The sequence below is a fragment of the Lagopus leucura genome, unplaced genomic scaffold (genome assembly GCF_019238085.1).
Source record: "Lagopus leucura isolate 7727_CA_CO unplaced genomic scaffold, USGS_WTPT01 Super-Scaffold_100157, whole genome shotgun sequence".
In the NCBI taxonomy this organism is placed as follows: domain Eukaryota; kingdom Metazoa; phylum Chordata; class Aves; order Galliformes; family Phasianidae; genus Lagopus; species Lagopus leucura.
Genome location: NW_024962334.1, coordinates 25897628 through 25918760, shown reverse-complemented (window position 1 = coordinate 25918760; position 21133 = coordinate 25897628).

Here is a 21133-nt window from a genome sequence, read left to right as displayed (position 1 = left end):
TATTATACAATTGAAACAAATTCACTTAGATAAACACAAAAATAAATAGGATGGTAGGACAAGAACTTTTCCCACCAAGGATCTAGAATAACTGAGATACTCAACAGCAACAATCATGTAAATCTTTTATTTAAAACAGATGAAATGATATTACAATAATCAATGAACATTCAGCTGTAGCTTTCCGTAGAGTAAGAATTTTACTCAGTATTTCAAATTCGGTCAACAAAAACCTACTTACAAATTTGTGTCAACTAAAATCTATTAGCACTTTGTACTTTCTGAAAACAGAAAGTTTTTTATACCATTTTTGAAATAAGCCAGAGTGACCACACTTTCTTCCTTAGTATATGCAAATTAATATATAATTTATTTTTCTTTCATGCATAAAGTCTGATACTAAAATAGGATTGAAGAAATATTTTCATGTCATGTAAGCTATATCCAGGTTATCTGCATCAAAAGGAATGACAACATCATAAACATTGCTCTACACAATGTGAATTTTTAAATCTTGACTTACTAATTGAAGACCAAAATCTCTTGAAGAAGAGATTTGAGGATTAATTTTTAAATCAATTTTTAATCTGCTTATTCAGTTTTCATTACTCTGCAGTGAAAATTTAAAATGAAATGTACAGTACTTAACTTTAATAATTTTCCTGTTTTTAATATACAAAATCCTAAAAGGCACTACATATCTCAAGAATATTCTGTGGAGAAGGATATACTGTCTACATTGCATTACATTTAAGTCTATCAAACTTTTAAAAGGATCCTTACAAATTCATTTGCTTAATAGAACACAAACTCACTGATTTTGTAAGCAAGAAATCTAAGTGTACAGTGTGACACTGGGTAGAAAATATTTCTCTAGCATCTCATATCTAAATATTACGATTATTATTATTTTAGACTTCATCTGCATAGTTTCGTTGGTAAAAACTGAATTCTATCCAGCTAAATCAGTCAAATTCTTTACCTACCACATATAGATGTGCTGTGGGGAAGGGAATTTTTGCCATGCAATCATAGAGTGTCTTGGGTTGGAAGGGACCTTAAAAATCATTACATTCCAACACCCCTGTTGTGGACAGTGTCACCATTCTCTATATCAGGCTGCCTGGGGCCCCATACAAACCTGAAGAGATGGAGAGTCCACAACTTCTCTGGGCAACCTGTTCCAGTGCCTCAGCACTCTCTGAGCGAAGAATTTCCGCCTAGTATCTAATCTAAATCCCCCTTCTTTTAATTTGAATCTGTTCTCCATTGTTCTATCACCATCTGACAACATAAAATACGTTCTTCATATTTTTTATATTTTTTTCTTTAAGTACTGAAAGTCCACAATGAAATCCCTCTGAAGCCTTCTCTCCACCAAACTGGTCAACCCCAGCTCCCTTAGTCTGTCTTCGCAGGAGAGCTGCCCCAGCCCTCTGAACGTTTGTGGCCTTCCTCTGGACCTGCTCCAACAGTTCCATTTCTTATACTGGGAGCTGTGGGGATTCAAGACAACATTCAGATTAGAGGCTGAAAAACAAGTTTGACAGGGTGTGGAAGAGGTCACTGGAAACAAAGGCTATCTCCAGGAGACAAGAGCAGAAGACAAGTGGGGAGCATAATTTCAGCCCAATGATGACTCTGAATAGAGAAGTAGGTGAATTGAAGCAAGGCGTGGCTCTAATTGGATGAGCACTTGCATGGGCACATGAAGGAGACTCGTTAAGTGTTCTGTTGACATGTTGGGGGGGGGGGGCTGAAAATTACAAGAGGGAAGGGAACTTGGAAATGTATGTAAAGGATGTTAGAATCCTCAATGAAGAATTTAGGTTGTTCATCCATCCGAGTCTGGTCCTTCAGATGCTACAGGGGGCCCCAGACCAGTACTCCAGGTAGGACCTCACGAAGACAGAGTAGAAAGGCACAATCTCTCACCCTGCTGGTTAACCTCAATTTTGATGCAGCCCAGGATGCAGTTGGTCTACTGGGCTGCAAGTCCACACTGCTGGCTCATGCCATGCTTCTCATCCACCAGAACCTCCAGTAGATTTTCTATAACACTGCTCTCAGCGAGTTCTCCCATTCCGTACAAGTTCCATGTCTGCAACTGCCCTGATCCAAATACATCACCTTGCACACAGCCTTGCTGAACCTAATTCAGTTCATGTGGGCCCACTTCTCAAGCTTGTGCAAGTCCCTTAGGATGGGTTCCCTTCCTTCTGTTGTATTACACCTCTCAACTTAGTGTCATCTGCAAACTTGCTGAAAGTGCACTCAATCCAAGTGTTCAAGTTGTTTTTAAAGATGTTGAAGAGTCCCAAGACAGACTCCAGCAGAAAACCTCTTATCACTGGCCTCCATCTAAAAATAGTCTTTAGTTGTTTCTTGGCTTGATTCATGGCTACAAGCCACATGGATGTCAACAGGGGTTTTATTGTCATAAAAATCATCAGATTTTTATGCTAAAGATGAATTCATACAAATGATATTATATGAAATATTTTCACTTGTATGATTGCACAGAATTAGATTGACTGTGCTTACAATTATAGTACAATAAAATCTTTTATGTAAAATCCACCAAAATGAAGCAGTACCCATAATGTTAAATGTTTTTTTTTTTTTTTAAGCTATCACTACTCTGTTCCTGAAAAAGAATGCAAAGAGTCTGATTTTGAGAACACTGCAAAAACAATGCGAACTCTACATATTTGGCTTCCTCAGCAACAATCAGCTTCTTTGCATGGGCTGATAGATAGGTCTATTACAATCCTCAGATTGATTCCACACATAATTTCCACTGCTTTGTTAACTCACACCAGCAGCAGACTAAGAATGCCTTAGTGAAGTTTGGAAGGAAGAAGAGTAAATATAAATCTGTAAATGACAGATGCATAAGGACTCCAGCACAGATCCAGCTACAGGAGTGCCAAGGACCTCTTTCCAATCTCCTATCTGCTGAAAGTTTGAAGACTATGGTTTGCTTTACTATCATACTACCTGATCCTGTTCTGCCACAAATTCAGTTTTTATTGCCCTAAGAAACAAACGAGCTACCAATCTGCATACTTGTAAAGTTCAAGATATTCCTTTGATGCTGTGAGACTAGTGATCAGGGAACTAGCTGCATATCTGTTCAGGCTTACAGCCTCCAGTAAGCCTGAATAGATGCCTTTGCATAGTTATGTTGGGAGTTTTGTTGCTCTTATATATATATATATATGATTGTTTTTGTATGAAACACAAGTAGGAGTTCCTATTACTGAGTGAATAACTGAAAAATATTTTCAATATATTAGATTCTCATAGCCTGCAAGCTCTCTGCAAATTTGATCTTAAACTTTTATGGATCAACAGAATCTGGAAGGGCATTTTCACTGTACGTAATATTTAAATACTGTCATTGGTTTTCCAAGTTGTTTCTTTAGTCTCAATGGCTCTGTTGCAGCTGCTTCTGATGAGGGAGTTGGCCTTTTCAAGATATATTGCTCTGTTCACAGATCTCTTTCTGAAAGCAAAGAACTTTCTTTTCTTAACCTTAGATTGTCCTTGCTTTCATGATGTACAGTGTTAAATTGAAAGTAGATAAGATGTATGAGCAAGGGTGACTTTTTTTTTGAGGGGAAGCATTTTTCAGAAACTACTAAAAGCCAAAATTCACTGAAGTCACAAAAAGTCCTTTCCATGTAGTTCTTTCCTTATACATTTTCTTTATCTTTGAACTTAAAAGAGTAGCAATATTACTCTAATTCCAAAGTTTTGCAGTTCATTGACATAAGAAATATCATTCAAATTGCACACAAGAAGTGAGCAATTATCTTGCTTGGTAAAAAGGGATCTACATCTATTTTCTTGAGTCTATATGCGTAATTGCATTTAACCACTTCACTGCTAATGCCCACTTTAAACACCATATTTTAAGTGAACATAATAGCATATTGTAAGCAAACAGGAAAAAACAACAGACATCCCTGAGCACTGCAGTGACACTATTCTGTTTGATTCATTGCCTTGAACAAAGAGCTGTCAGTTCTTGGTAGACATTTGACCAAATGTTCTGCAGTGTGGGCATGAAGAGATACCTTATGTCACTCTGCAGAAGACATTTTGTCTTCTAGAAAATATTTTAATGTTTTTAGAGATTGAACAACAAGGAGAATCCCAGAACGATCCTGCATTTCACTCACAGTTAGGTAATCAGCCAGAGATAGGGCTCTTGGATTATAACCTTTGTCATATTGCATATTCACTGAACCCTGGCAAGTGATAGGAGAAAAGATGATATCTAAAGACAGGGGTTACAGTGTCATGTCTGTGTTTTAATGAACATTACCTAGGACTTCTATGTCATGACAATATACAACTTTTTTTTCTAAATTTGTTAAAAATTTTCCTAGTTCATTCCACAACCTAGATAGATAGATTTCTTGTCCACCAACCTTATTCATTCATAAATTTAACAAAATCCATGCTAAAATCATTCAGATCTTTAAGTCTAGCTACTAGTACTGGAGTGCAGTGCCAAAGCCATTAATGTTTGGGACAAATTTTGTGATTTCCAGCCCTCATTTATTTGCACTGGTTTATGCACTTCTGCTATTTCACAAATATTAGTTTCTGATTAAAAATAATTTTCATACTTGAAAGTTATCCCTCTTCCCTCTTTCAGAGTGGTTTCTTTTTAGTTTTGATTTTTTTTTTCTTCCTTGTTTTTATCTTCTCTTTCCCAGATTCTTCTCACCTCTGTTTGAAACACGGTTGCTTTGTTCCATTGATTACTTCGTTAAATAATTTCTGTGCTGGTTGCAGCTTGAATTAACTGTTTTTTGTAGGCGGATGACTTCAACCATTTTTGCCATGATTGTCTTTTATTGTTATCTTAACATGTCATCATCTCTTTGGGAAATGGCTTACTTGCTGTTCTTATATCTTCTTGGATGCATCCCAGGCATGCATCACATATATCATTTCTACATGGTTTTGCTTCATTCTTCTGACTAGTTATGAAAAAGTCCACTTTTTACTGTTTCGTGCTCTGCTTCTACTTGGAGCTCTTGTTCTGGATTTTATAATCACTCTCCCTGTGTTATTGTGTTACTGAATGTTGAGCTCTGTCCCTAAACAACTCCAGTATGAATAAACTGCCAGACAATGCTATGCCTGCCAGTTCCTAATTTCACCAGGTAAACAAAACAAAAAAAGCAAATATTCACAGAAAAATCTTCCCCAAGCTCCACCTGGATGAGAAGAAAGTGAAAAAATATCGAATTTCTAGGCAAAACACAGATGAAACTAAATAAGACAACTTCCACACTGTCCCACAGAGATAATTTGTCTTTAAATAAATTATTAACAACAACAACAACAACAAAAAAGTATAAACATACTACATGCTATGTTCAGAACCCAGCATCCAAGCACTTTCTCCTTTTGTTTTTTTTTTAATTATTATTATTATTAGTAGTAGTAGTAGTAGTAGTAGTGGTAGTAGTATTTTAGGAAATCTGGGGTAGAATATCTGTTGTGCTGTTTTCTTCATATCATCAAGCAACTGGCTTGTTTTAGGTATGTTTTCTAAAATGAGATGTAGCCTACCCAAGATGCCTCTAACTACCTTGGCTAAATCTCTATGATCTTTAAAGGAAGTCTGAACTTAGTCAAATAAATAGTGTTTTCTTTGCCTGATTCTGAAAGATCTATACACTACCATAAAACTGGGAGGATGGAAGGAAGGAAGGGAAGGAATCTTTCTGAGACATAACCTCAGTGAGCTTTGTTTTGATTCACAATGTGTGAAAAGCTTTCTATTGACTCATTTGGCTTCTGTTTTTTTCTTAAGCAATGTATGTTCTTACTCTAAAAGAAAAAGGAAAAATAGAAAAATTGTCTAGGAAAACATAATTGTCTATTTCCATGTCTTATTTGTCTGTCAATACATTTACTGCTTTTGCTGTTGTCATTTGTGTTTTGTTTTGTTTTATTTTGTTTTGTTTGTGCAGGAGATCTCAGGAATAATAGTTGAAAGAATAAACCTGCTTTCAGTTGAACTTAATGAGCATCCTATATTTTAAAACAATCTATTCCTTGTCTCATTTTAGTGTCTTAGCGAAATGTAGAAGAAGTAGGCACATGCATGTAGAACATACAAACAAAGGAGTTTTTTCTGTGGTTCCCTGCTTGCTGAAAAGGGATGGCAGCCATTTCATGTGGATTTAACCACTGAAATACTTGGGATCTTATTTCTTCTCAAAACCATTCAAATTTGTCATCGTCAACACGTAAATGGACTGGGAGACGAATGAGATTCAGCAGCTTTGTTCTAAATGCATTGAACCTGAGGAGCTCTTTATCTATGTTCAGAACTGAGTGTGCATTTCACAGCAGTCAGCAAAGGTTTTTATGTAGAGTATGTAGAGTATGTACATCATTTCAGAATTAGGTTCCTTGCACTCCGTTATTCATTTTGATGTCTTCTAAGGTGGGAAAAGGTAGATTATGTTTTAAAATAATAGTTGTTTATTAACATTTGCAACAGAATGTTTTTGTTGATTTGAGAGTTTTAATCAAAAATCTTGAAGAACACTTAAAATTCTACATATTAAAAATTCATGTTGATATCTTAAAGAATTTTCCTAAAAAATAAATTTCAATAGCATTTTGGGGAATCAAAATGAGAGTTTTGATTTTAATTAAGATTTGTTCTGAATTTTGAACTGTGTTGCAGGATGCTCTTTAAAAATATGGTAGGTTATATACTTTTTAGAATATATCACAGCTCCTGACAGTGACATGATTCCTACTTTTTATGTGCTTTCTAAGCCTCCTTTGCCTCTCAGACTTCTTGATGCAGGTCTTCATACTGCAGGTACAATTTTGATCTTTGTTTCTGATTTATTCTTAAAAGCACCCTAAACCAACTAAATGATCTTAAATGGGCCATTCAGCCTAAGTACTCAAAATTAGCTCAATTTTACTGTACCTATATTGCTTCTTCTACACTACAGTAACCCTTAACATTTATCTACAGAAGCTTCCAGGCTCTTAACAGAGTCTGGAAATAGGGCATCATCTCACCTAACAAAGACCTTCAGCAACCATCTTTCAGGACTAAACCCACATGTCATCCATCAGAAATCCCAGAAGTTATTGTGACCTCTAAGCCATTTTCTGTCTTAATAACTGAGGTAGGAAAGTCTCTATTTTACATATAGGAAATGAGATTCACAGAGGTGAATTCCTAGATCCTCAAAGGTATTTAGACTCCAATGCCACCTAGCAAATCTGTCTGCTGGTGAGTAATCTAAAATTTACTGAAAAAGCCTCTTTTGTCCTGAGACCACTGAGGCCCTCTTCCTGCTTAGGATCTCCTAAAAGAAAAAAATAATGTGAAGAACTCAACAATGTCCTTCTCAGAATAATATTCCAAATTATTTTCTGTGAGTCTTGAAATATGTTGGTTAATATATTGGTGGTAGCCTAGTTTCAAAACTGAATATCTACTTGAGGCACACAGCCAAGAGTTTTGAAACGCTAATCGCACTCTACCAGCTGCAGGCAATGGAACAGGTTTCCCCATCTCTCTGAAAATGATAACCACAGTGTGGTGTATGTGTGTCTATTTCTTTCTGTAGAGATATATGAAAATGGTTTAAGAAAATATTTTTTTTCCATAATATTTTTATATTGTCGGCCATTTAAGTTTTTTATGTTATTATCTTTTCTGTTCAGAAAGAAAAAATGCAATAGATGGAATGCCTTGAGTAAGTTATTATTTCACATTTATTAAAGGGTCAATGACTGGACACAATATTTGTATAGTGAGAAACCCAAGTTCCTATCAAACATTGGATTGGTGTAAGATTGTGTGATTGGGTGTGCTACATTCAATTTTTTTTTTCTTTTTTTTTTTTTTTTCTTTTTTTCACTATTGGGAAGAGGAAAAGAAGGGTGAGGAGACAAAACAGCTAGAGGAAAAAAAAAAACAGGAGATTGATCAGTAGTAAATAAAATAAAATAGCTATTACAAAAAATCACCACTTCTGAGTCAAGAGAACGAGTTAGCAATCATACTTGTCAGAATCACAGTTAAGAGAGAGTTTTTTTCTTTTCAATAAAGCATCTTTGCATGAGCATACCCTACAAGACCCACAACAGCAAATTTGCCCAGAAGTGCTCTAATTAGCTCTACCAAGTGGTCTATAATGCTGTCAAGTTAATGCCTTCTATCTGGCTGTTTACTGGCCATCATGTATCATTGTTTGGCGAATGACAGCAGTCAGGTTATTAAAGGTGTAGATATTAAATTAACAACAGTGGTAAACATTGTAGCTGTACTTTACATCTCAGCAGAGCCAATGAAGTGGATGACACTGAATCCATGTTGATATGCTGCAATGACAGATGGGCATCATTTAACACAATACATCAGTGGGCAACACACGTACCACAGCTGTCCTCCACTAAATGAATTAGATCAGGGTAATTAATCTAAGGCAGAAAGTATTACTAACGTGGCTCCTAAGCAGAACTGGAAATGAGTAAAATATCCTGTTAAATAGAGAAGGAACAACAACAACAACAACAAAAGTAAAAATAACAGCTTAAGCTTAGTGCTTAGGGCTTGTGAGTCTAGAAAATGACTGTCAAGTATTTTAATATCACACACAAAAGGCAATGCCTATCTCCTTGCATGATGGAATGTACAAAGAATACCCCATTGTTGCCCAGTATTTTATCATTATCTCTTTTGTCATTGTGTGTAACAAGAGAGGCAATAACCACAAGGGTAAGGGATCATGACTAAGATGTTACTTTTGGCACAATATTCTAATTTTTAAAAATCACTTTTATTAATTATATGAACTATTGATGGAATTATTCTTTTTTTTCTTTTTTTTTTTTTTTTTTTTTTTTTTTTTTTTTTTTATGGATCCTCTGCTGAATTTAATTGAGATATTAAACTCCTGTGGCATTTATCTGAATGATATTTTTTCTCTATATTGGTCAGATAGATAGCTGCAGTAATTAATTAATTAAATGTACATAATTCCTTTTCCTTCACACAGAATTTGTAGTGTTTCTATATAATTATTACGTACATTCTTTTTCCCTGTCCTCTCTATCTTACCCCCTCATATTAAGTGGAAAAAGATCACAAAGAAGATTTAAAACAAAAGAGTTTGTCTTGTTATGATATCAGTTTGTGGCAAGAATATTGCAGTACTCTTTGTTGTACACTGATATCAATGTTCTATATGAATACATTTCAATGTGTTCAATGATTATAAATAAATCAGTGTTGTGATGTGTGCACCTGAGATTATAAGCAGTTTGAATACCAAAGGCTTAAAGCTAGTGTCAATTCATCCTTGAATGCAGTCAATTTAAAGAGTAGTTGTAGATGGGGAAGAGCAACAAAGGATGGCAGCACTTAAAATCTCATTGTTAGTTTCGCACATCCTATATTAATTTTGTTCCACTTCATTTGGTATATGACACCTGCACTGGAAATTTTCCCTGAAGAACATCTCTGAAAATGATCAAGTATTGTGTACTCTCCTGACTCTGTCAGCTCATTTGCATCTTCCTCCTTATTCTTTTTGCCTTGCCTAATATAGTTTGCTTTCTTCATACTGTCTAGTATGATGCTATGTTTTGTCTTTAGGAGAAAAACAATGTTGATAATGCACCAATGTTTTAGTTGTTGCTGTGAAGAGCCAAGGATGTTTCAGTTCTTCAACTTCTTGTACTGCTCTGCCAGTGGGATGGTACAAGGAGCTGGGAGGGGAAAGCTGATCTAACTGGCCAGAGGGATATTCCATAGCATATGACATATTGAGAAAAAAACTATAAAACTGAGGGAAATTTGCCAGGGCAGCTGCTCCTTAGGGACTGGCTGGGTGTTGATCAGTGGATGGTGAGCAATTGTTTTGTGCATCACTTGTCTTGTAAAAAAAGTGATATATGAAGGAATACATAAAATGTATATCTTCTGATGATAACTGATATTTCTCTGTTCCTTTTCTGTTTTTGTAAATAGTTTTTATCTCAAACAACGAGATTCTTTCCCCCATCCCACTGCGAAGGGGCTGTGTGGTTCTTAGCTGCCTGGTAGGTTAAGTCGCAAGAGACAACTATCATCCTTTTAAACTCTTCCTTCTCTGGATGTAAAGACTGAGGTTTACTACTGCCTTTAAACTGTTGGAGAAAAGAGAGATGGGGAAAAATAATTATTTTGGGAATAGGTATTATAGTAGTAATTATGTCAGTTTGGTGTAATGAAAATATATGCTAGTGTGAACCTACAGGCAATTCCTAAAAAATACTGATTTTTGTCATAGTGAGGCTCAAAAACAAGCCACAGCATGTGTGGAAATTCTTTAGTGTACATTAAAGTACTGTGAGATTGTACTCCCTGCTACTACAAACCTTCTCTTTCAGCTTGGGCATTATGCCCAAGGCTTTGCACAGGACTGATAAAAGTGTCTTGCTAAATACTATGACCGTATATTATCATCTTACCCCATAAGTAGTGTGAAAACCAAGAGCCAGCAGTTCTAATCCTCATAAAAGGACTGCATGTGATCTCCCCAGTTCCTTCTAAATATTGTGAATCTTGAGTGACTATTGTTTTAGAGTGGATTATGTGGAATAATTAGTGGAGGTGACTTAATGCAATGTACCCATCTTAAGAGAAGGTACGGCATTGAGAAAAACCCCAGATTGTGATGTGATGAATATGTATGTAGTTTGTTCTCTGACAGTTCTCTAAGAAACGTGGGGCTTTCAAACCTTACGTTGTCAGTAACACCAGAGGAGCTCAGTATACTGACTCTAAAATATCCAGCACAGAGAGTGGAGCAGAGTGTAAACACCGTGGCCAGGCTGTGTGATAATACTGGAAGGATGGGAACTGGAAAACTGCATAGTTGTAAATGTGAGTCAGCAGCTTGTCATGTTTCCGTCACACCAATAAAAAAAGATACGTTTGACTAGAATCACTCAGGGTCCAGCTGAAATTAAGAAAATGATGCAAAAATGGCTTAAGAGAGAAGGAATTTGGGGGAAGACACCACTGCAGACAAGTCACAGACAAGTCAAGAAAATGTCATGGGCTTCTGGGACCAGTCAACAGACTGAGCCTCTTTCTCCCTCATAGGGACACATATTGGGTAAGATTCACACACTTTGTTATAACAAGTGCTTCCTTGCAAAACTTTAAATCTCTGTAGTTATTCCATAATTTAACATGTTTGTGGTCAACTGAATTATTCATATCCTTGGTACTTGTATGTGCTGTACAGACTGTGTATTTATCACTGGCAATTCAAAGGAATCTGTTTCTATGATAAAAATTATTTATCAAATTAGCCTTGAGAATTCTCATTGGTCACAGCAAAACTTTTGAAGAGTAGCTGTATGAGCCCACTTGAATGTGACAACATCTACAGTGTCAAATTGAGTATTTTCCCTTTAACACATCAAGAACATGTGAATGACTAAAGACATTCTTATGGTTGTTTTGAAATACTGTCCATTATGAAATAAACTTTCTGTGAACATTGCAAAAGGTCTTTTTGTTAGCATTTTCACACTGTTAAATCAGAACTGTCTTGCAAAAAGATTATATAGCCTTTAGTCGGAAATCATAGCAGAAGATTCCTTACATTGAACTTACTATCAAATGTGTAAACAATTTAAGAAAGAAAAATGACAGGTCCTCTGTTATTTTTAGTTAAAAACTGTACTTTTTCTACTTTTATATTACAGTTTCTTGTAAGGAGTACAATTCGCCAATACTCGGACTTCCTAACCCTTTCCTGCTTTTGTTATTGCATCTTCTCCATATACCTTGAAACATATTTTAGCCTTTTCTGTATAGTTTCATGTTGGTGGATTTTACTTTGCTCAGGTAATCACAGCATACCTTTCCTGACTAAAAGTTAATTACTAGTTTGATGTCTTCAGGTCTTATTTCTCTTCTAATTTCCACCAGATGTCTAGCAAAATAGCATTGGTTGAATCAAGTGGTATCTGCAGTATTATAAAGCATTAGACCTTATCCTTATGCAGTACATAAATATTTTCAGTCTATTCACGTGTAGATTCTATGTGAGAATGTAAACAGTTTCTTTTCTTGTACATTTTCTATCATCAACATCATGTTTTTAATTACATGAGCCTATGAGGCTGCCCACCCAAAGAGGTTGTGATTGCCTTGTCCTTGAAGGTGTTCAAGGCTAGGTTGGATGGGGCCCTAGTCTAGTATTAGACTAGGAAGTTGGTGGGCCTGCCTGCAGCAAGGGTTTTGGAGATTGATGATCCTTGAGGTCTCTTCCAACCCAAGCCATTCTATGATTCTATGATGTAAAACTTTAAGTAAGAGATCAGAAATCTTACACACAAAGGGTTTTAGATATAGTCATTTATATGACTCTGTGCACACCCTAAGTGTCTACTTCAGTATACTTTAAATGTCTAGATATGCCTTCTGGGAAATGTCTACAGTTTTTTCTGTTACATGTATTCTGACTTGCAGAAACATTTATGCCTGTGTAAGTCATATAATTTCCCTTAATTTTCTGCCAGCAATGGGATGAGAAGTGTGCATATGTTTCTTTATTGTAAGAAATGCTGCTTTCAGGGAATTGAATGGAGACAATAAATACACTTTGTGCAGACAATCAAAAAACCTAGTTAGCCACAACTTTAATTTCTTCTGATTTGAACGTAAGTTGAACAAGCAGCTTTGATGTAAAAGTCAAATGTCACATTACTAATATCTTGTCTGACTGTTTCTACAAGACACTTTTTTGTAAACTTTTGAAAATTAGCATCTCTAATAAAATATAAACAGCTACTCTGAAAAAAAGAAACGTAAATTAAATCAGAAAAACAAGAGATGATTTATGAAGGTGTCAGGTGTCACATATTGATGGATGAACCAAAAAGATGTAATGGTCCAGCTCATATACTCATTGAAACATTGCGTCTTTATCAGCAATATATTCTCATTGACTTCTTCTGAAAATAGGCTGAAAATCTTAGAAGAAAAAATTGCAACTCTGCATGCTCCTCAGTCTCACAGAGCCTAAACTCACTGATGCAAATTGCTTTTCAGAAGTTGTCTGACAGAATGTCTAGTGGCAGAAGTTTTATAATTCTACAGAAATGAGGAAGATGGTGACAGTTAATGAACTTTTAGATGTTCATTAATTATTCAGCAAGAAAGAACCCATCATCACTGTAGTCCACCTGTGCTTTTACAACACAATAAATAATAATGAATAGAATAGTGAGTTGTTACTAATATTAAAGTGAATGCTTTTCCTAATATAATCTATAGCTTTTTTTAATAACACAATTACAGTGCTCAGACCACAAGTGCTAGAGAAGACAAGGATGTGCCATTCTGGGACAGAAGGAAGGTTGTATGCAGATGAAATAATACAATCTGACATTCTCCCACTTTTCCAAGAAATAATGGTACTGTGCTGATAAAAGCAGCTATGTGGGAAATCTAAGCATTGACTTCTCCTATGTGACTAGAAAACCACTTCATCCAAGAAAAAAAAAAAGATTCAAAAGATTCATCAGTCCCGTGGGGGATTACTGCAAAAGATAGAGAGCATCAATCATTCTTCACTAGCATATAATTCTCCAGATAGTTTGCTGAATCACTGAACCCAAAAAAGCAGCAATGTGATAAATGATTTTTTTATTTTTTTATTTTTATTTTTATTTTTTTTTTGTGATGGGAGAATTGATCCATGGGGAAGGGAAGAAGTAATCAGAATACGATCACACGAGATGTCACAATCAGCAGATGATGACATTTCACAAGTACTGACTTCAAAGAAGGAAAAATGATTTCAAGTGGCATTGCAAAAACTTCCAGTGCAATCTATCAAGCTTTTGGGCATGTACTTTAACTTTTATTCTTTGTCTTCATCTTCACTATTACTATTTCTTTTTTATCATGTTTTCCTTTTGGAAGTAGAGGTGATTTTTCAGCTTATGTCCCATGAGAAAAATAATTTTTAATGTTATAGTAACAAAGATTTTCATGATGAATAATCTCCAGTCTGTATTTTGGAGACACATTTTTACCAGCATTTTAAAAAATGCTAAGAAAAACAAAGATACTTTTTCATTAAACGTAGTTGCAAAATTTTAAGTTCAATTAACTATGGAAAAACATTGAGGATATTCTGTAGGATATCACAGTAAAATGTAAATTCTTGCTTTTCAGTTTCCATTTTCAGTGTGTGCTATGTGGCATACTATTTCAGGCTTCTAAAATAGCTCTCTATACATGCATATTTTCCTGAAATGCCTGCTTTGATAAAACATAGAAAAGGGAACCAAACCCAATCACTGACACTATTTTAGAAGTTTCACTGAACTTAAGTTTCAAGGGCTGCCTCTTATTGAATCTGTATATTATTTCTGGACAAGTAGTCCAATAATTGCACCTCACGTAAAGCTTATGTTAAATCTCTAGTAATAACTAAACAATATTTTCCCTGGCTTCCAGGCAACAGTGAAGATAATAAAAGGGATTTATTTGGCCCTAAATGTCTTCTTAGAAGATGTCAGATTAAGTAGTCATAACCATTTTCTTCTTCTGACCCAGTCTGATGAGGATAATTAATGTCAGCATTACCTCCCAGAAGTCTTTGCAATCTTAACAACTCTATGTATGGTAATGCTGCTGCAAGGCAAGTGCAGAGGCATGACCTTTTTTGTCCTTTCCCTTTCCTTATGTACAAGCGTGGAGTTAGTTTCAATAAGTCGGTGTGATATATTTTATCATCCTTGACAAAAGAACTGGGAAACTGGGAGTTTCCCTGAAGGAGAATATTTAATTCCTATTGGAGATGCGTGTGCTTTTATTCTGGGAGGTCTGGTCCACACATTTTAGTCCCTGTGGAGAGTAATCTATTTTATTACAGGGGGTGTGAATAAAGCTCACCTAATTTTCTGGTGCAGTGCATCCTTTCTGTTTCTATGATTGTCCACACTAAAAGGCTGCCTGCTGGGCTAGTTCAACTCTGGTGTACTGAAACTTGTGGAGAGAAGCATACTGGAAAACAAGACACAAAAATAATTCAAAAAAAAAAAAAAAAAAAAAAGAGGTCAGGAAAAATTAATAAACTAATCAGAATCAAGTACTTTAGTCACCAATGGAAGTAACCCCATATTTACTCCAGTCAGAAAGGCAGCCTATAACTCACTTTTTTTTTTCTTTTTTCTGTAAGCAATTACGAGGCTTTTTCTTCTTATAATCTATTATACTGTGCATCTCAGGTAAGTCTTCAGTATCAGGTAAAGAAATAAATCACAAGCCCACAGAACAGAAATACAAGGATATTCACTGTACTGAAACTCTTACATTTTCAGGACAAAACCTAGCATAAGTTTGAAGCTGATCTGTATGTTATTGCAGGGCTTTCCATTGTCTTTCGTGGGGTTGAATTGGGACCCTGAAAAGTGACTTTTTTATTATGGAAGAATTTTCTCAGTCATTTTCCTCTTTTCCTCCCCATTCTGTCTCTATTTTCTTTAAAAAATTGTCCTCTCACTATTTTTTTATCTGTGTTCTTACTGGTCCACTGCAATCCAAAACTGGTGTTAGAATACAGAGTTGACAGAAATGTTTCATTGATTGAAGTATAACTGATGCGTGCATTTTTTCTCTTTCTTGCAATATTGTTATAGAACTGGTTCTGTATATTTCATCAGAAACAATTCAGCAAGAAAATTTAACTGGAGTGAAACGTATCTCTTGAAGTTCTTAAAACCAAAAATAAGGACAGTAGAAGAGAATCAAACATCATAATTTATATCAAAAGTGAAATATAATACTGAAAATTAGCGTAATTCAGAAGGCTAACATGATTCTCAGCGGTTATAAAGTTACCCCAAGAAACCAGCTGTAATTTCTCTTCTCAGATCCCCTACACTGCTGAAACCACAGTGGTCTTAAATTTTCTGCAGTTAATCTTGTTGTTATTCTTACTACTATAATAATATTTTAACAATACAATGCTATTTTCCATTCAGATTTGAATGCTACAAAGTGACAACATGAGCCACAAAGCAGGTGAGTTCCTGAGGTGCAAATCTATTGTAAATTTTTCATAATTGCTTTTGATTTATATTATTGCAAAAGAAGAAAAAATAGCCTCAGTGTTTATTTCCGTAATCTGAGATGTTCAGACAATATGCAAAAGATTAATAAAAGACTGTCAGATTGAGCTGATTATAAGTTAAAAAAAATCTACATTAAAAATTTATATAAAAAAGTACACTTCAGATATCTCTGTTTCAGACAACAGCTTACAATGCTTTCAAATAAGTCACAAGGTTCAAACAAGAATTTCACTGTGTTAATGCTACATCAAAAATGTAGAAGTCCATTATCTGAGTTAAATAACGTATCTAGAATTCTAAAGTGAAATAAAAAACAACACAGACAAGGAAAAGAGAAAGAAAAAAAGCAATCTCTGATCCCAACAGCTGCCTAGGAATGAAGTGAGATATATTGCCTCAGCTAAGTGAATGGATCATGTTATACATGACATATTATTCTATTTAGCTTGACCATAAAACACCCCTCATACAACCTTATGTGATCTTTTCTAATTTTTCTACAATGATTTACACTTTCAGTACAAGGGATACCCCCATAGGTATCAATGAGAATTTTGCAATGAGTAAATGAATAATTGAGATTCTAGTTGGTGTTTTATGCCCTTTTATACCATCAGTCCATGCCCTCTGATCTGTGTAAGTGATTCTCTTCAGAGATAATTAAATGAAGCTGATGAGAGTCTATTTTCTTCTATTCATTGGTTCTCAGACTGAAATCATCAGAGTATAAGACCACCTGGCAGAAATACAGGTATAGCCATCTATAGCTCTGACTGCAGGTATTTCCATACACAGTGGAATGAAGACTCATACTGATTGTCTTTTTGAGCCATGGATGACAAGGCAGTTTGAGTTTCTAAGTGCATAAGGAAGCGGCTGGAGCAGAAGTGATATAGTAGGCTGGCTATACTGGATCACCCAAGAACTGCTCTAGTCCTCTCCCACTGAGGGACTGTAAGCTTGCTGGTGAACTGATGCTGTATATCCACCTACAGATTATACCAAGAGCTCTCTATTCTCTAAACCATGTGAAGCACATCTTATAGGCAGTCAATCATATAAAGACTTTGATGAGTGCCTTACAGGGAAAGTTGCCCACCCCCTTGTATTAAATGACACTGCTAGCATCTCCTTCAAATATCTTTTACTTATTCTTCAGAGGAGAACTGTGCGCAGTAAAGCATTCAGCCATGCTAGGTATTTGGCGTTGTTTTCTGATGCACACACTGCTATTTTTTTATGTTAGAGTTGCAAGGTTGAGGAAGTGTATGTTGACCTGATCATTTCATCGCAAACAACACAAGAGAAGTATTTTTTTTCAGGAAACAATTACACAAGGAAAGGTCAATGGCTTTGCTGATCTATCCTGGTAGGGCACTTCATTCATATTGATAATGGGAAGAAAGCTATGCAATATTTCTGAGGTGGCAGGACTTGAATCATTGGTGAAGATGTGGTGTGATGTGATAAGAGAGTGGATGAAATTGATTCAAAGGAAAAATAATCAAAACAGACTTTCAAACAGGGCTTTTAACAATGTTATTCCTGTATTCCCTTTTATAATTAACATCTAGTTTTTATCTGATTTCTTTCTGAAGTCTAAATAAATGCCCCTGTTGTGTGGCTTCTGGCTTATATCTTACAGAATACACAGGTTCTAGTTCATCATTAAAAACAAATCCTAGTTTTACGAGCCTTATAAAGAATACGGCTGCCCTTGGCTATAATTGAGTTACTGTTTTTTATCTCACTACAGTCTGTTGAATGTCGCTTTAGCTATAAAACAAGCAATTTTACAAAGACCCTGCGGTGAATAGTGCAAGACTTTTGGCTTTCTGGTTATTTAGTTCTCTGTTTTTGCTGCTTTCTTTCCAGAGGTATCAGATGCAAATTAAGTTTCTCGTTTCTCTTATCTCTCTTTTTTTTTTTTTCCTTCCAAAGCTGAGATTGATAGCTTTAAGGAGATCAAAGTCAACTTTCAAATGTATCCCAAATTGATAATCTCCAGACTATCATACACCTTGTACTCAGAACAAAAAACTAAAATCCATGATGACATGAGCGTGGTAAACATGGTTCTTCTGTTAGACTAAGTAAAAGTAGATTATACACGTTTTTTAGACTTCAAAGGCCTGTCCTTTCTGTTGGGTTTCTTTAAGGTCTCAAAGGCATTGTGCACTACTTTTTGTGTAAGACTAATAAAATACTTTGCAGCAACAACTTGAGAGGATCTTTTTCTGCTAGCATAGCAGTTTCAAAGATAAATGGACAAAACATCTTAAGAAATGAAAAGCATGGGCATTTCCAGGCTACTTAATGTAAACATAGAAGTGTTATGTTCATCAAAGCTAGTCTGTATTTATACGTGACTGTATAAACTGTGCTTTGTTTTAGATATGCTATCTGAACAAAGAGACTAAAATGAGGGATCCTTGTAGTCTTTTTCTATGCCAAGAATAATGAAGGTAAAAAATGTACATCTTCAATAGAGTGCACAGTTTGGAGGTCTAATCCAAAAGCAGTTTCCACTGACAATAATGAACAATGACAATATTTCCTGATGTTGATACTTTGGATGAAGCTGCCTGGTGCAGATGAGATGAAGCTTGGGGCCCACAGTAAGCTGCATAAACAGGGGCATGTCAAAACCATTGGTGCAGATGATGCACATCCACACTCTGTCTCTGCAGAGCAGCTCTGGCATTGGCAGGACAGCTGGCAGGAAGCCACCTTGCTTGCTGGCTCGCAGCCAGTGTCTCCATTCTGCAACTGTGAGTAGACAGCAGGAACTGATCTCGTGCTTAGGGGGAGGTTTTAGCATGCATTTTATGGGGAAAAAGTGTCAGGAAGAGCTGCATCTATCCTGCCAGGTACACTTCTGATTTTTCTCTTTTATTCAACATTATTTTGGAGAGCTCAGAGAAAGCTGTTTGGGGAAGAAATTAATGCTTTGATCCTTACATCTGTTCATCCATCCTTGTGCAAAACACAAGGATGTATGAGTGCATGTGCATGTGAGAGGAGGAAAATAATCCTGTTCAGCATGAATACATGAGATAGCATTTAGTAATCTGTTAATGGGCTAAGAAATATTCTGACCAAAAATCCATCTTCGTGGTACAGTACTGAGTGATACTGTAATCCTGTATATGCTTAGAAAATAGATATATTGTTTTTCCCCAAGTAGTGTTGGAAGCATCTGTGTTTTTCCCTTGTGGGAAGTCTACTGTGTTGCAATAGAACTGAATACAGGTGTATCCATGACAGACTGAAATGAAAAATGTCACCTGGAGAAATCAGTAAATATGCTTTACCTTTAGAATATCACTAGGCTTTAAAGAAAAGTTGAAAGATGAAAAGTGAATAATTTTGCTTTCTCTCCACAAGTGCATTTAATTAACAGAAGAGTGGAGGAAAGAGAAAAATGTACAGGAAAATACATTATAAGGAGTCATTTTCTAACTCTGCACAAGAGTTCTTGACAAGAATAAAAGTCTGCTCTGTGTACAGTCCTGTAGTATGAGCCACTCCTTTCACATCTTAGAGCTCTACAGAACCAAAGGGGATGGATAAAGTGGGGAGCTGAGCTCTCATTTTCCAGAACTGCTGACATCTGACAGCAGCTACACAGGTGGGAAGAAGGGAACGTATCTTGGACATTGCCAAAATGGCTCTAAACATCATCAGTGGGTTTGCTCTGCTAATTCCATCTGTCTGTGCCTCAGTTCACACACAAGATATGTTTAAGCCACCTGCTGTTGATACAGCGGTTTCTTTCTTGTCTGGCTGGCGTTCAGACTTACAAGATCAAAGTATTGATCAGAATTCAGTGGAAAGTTTAGTATTATCTCTACACCTCAACTTGCTTATCTAGATTCCTGTTATACTAACCTCTGATGGGCTGGAATATTTTCTGAAGCATTTACTTTTTATCATGGTCACAGTATTTTTATAAATATGAATGTTGTCTTTGAACCCACTCTCAATCAAGACTCAGACCAAGGCAGATCAAGGAAGCTTGAACTAAATAACAATTTGTTCTTTTTTTTCCTGCTTGTACATAATGAACAACAACAACAAAACTCAGGATGTTGATGCCTTTGTAACAGGATTTATGGAGTATGTCATCAAATATTGAGTGTTAGCGGTAAAATAGGAATAGATCCAGGAAAGCTGTAACTGTTCTGTCTCTATTATCGCAATGCCTGTTGTGGACTAAATTGAGAACTTATTCAGGGCTAGAAAATGCTTGAGAGAAATGAAGAAACAATGATGAAAAAGACACAGAAATTAACTTTATTTACTTTTATTTTCTTAAACCAACAACCCACTTTTAAAAGGAGACGTCAGTGTTGGAGAAAGAGCATCAAAAAGTAATTGCAAAGTTGTAACCCTTTCCATAGTACTTGTATTTGAGGCACCACTAATAATTTAGGTAAGATTTTGAAATTGATTACTATGAAAAAAGGAATTTCACTGCACTGAGATTCTTCATTTCATCGTTTTCCATGTTGAAGAAGTAAATATCATATGAATATATGATTATGATTATGGAACAGAGTTCTCTAAATTTGCAATACGCTTCCTCTAAGTATATTATTCAAAATTTTCTAAATGATAGCAAATTTCAGGAAGGATTTTGAGTAGCCCCAAGAAAAAAAGATGAAAAAATGGTTCAGTCACAAAAAGAAAATACCTAAATCATTTGGAAAGTCAAGCAATACTTTGTGATTTCTCTGTTGTTTGCAATATGCACATAAATCTAGGAGGATATAGATGCTTGAGTATGGGTGCATAAGTGTCTGTATAAACTTACTAACAAAGAAAATTTAAAAATGTAATTATTGTTATTTTAATATTTTAAAAATGAAATTATTTCATTCCTAAGTATTATTATTAATTTAGTTATAAGTTAAGAAATGAGAAAATAAGAATCTTGGGGGATTGATGGCACAAGTATATATAAAAAATACAGATA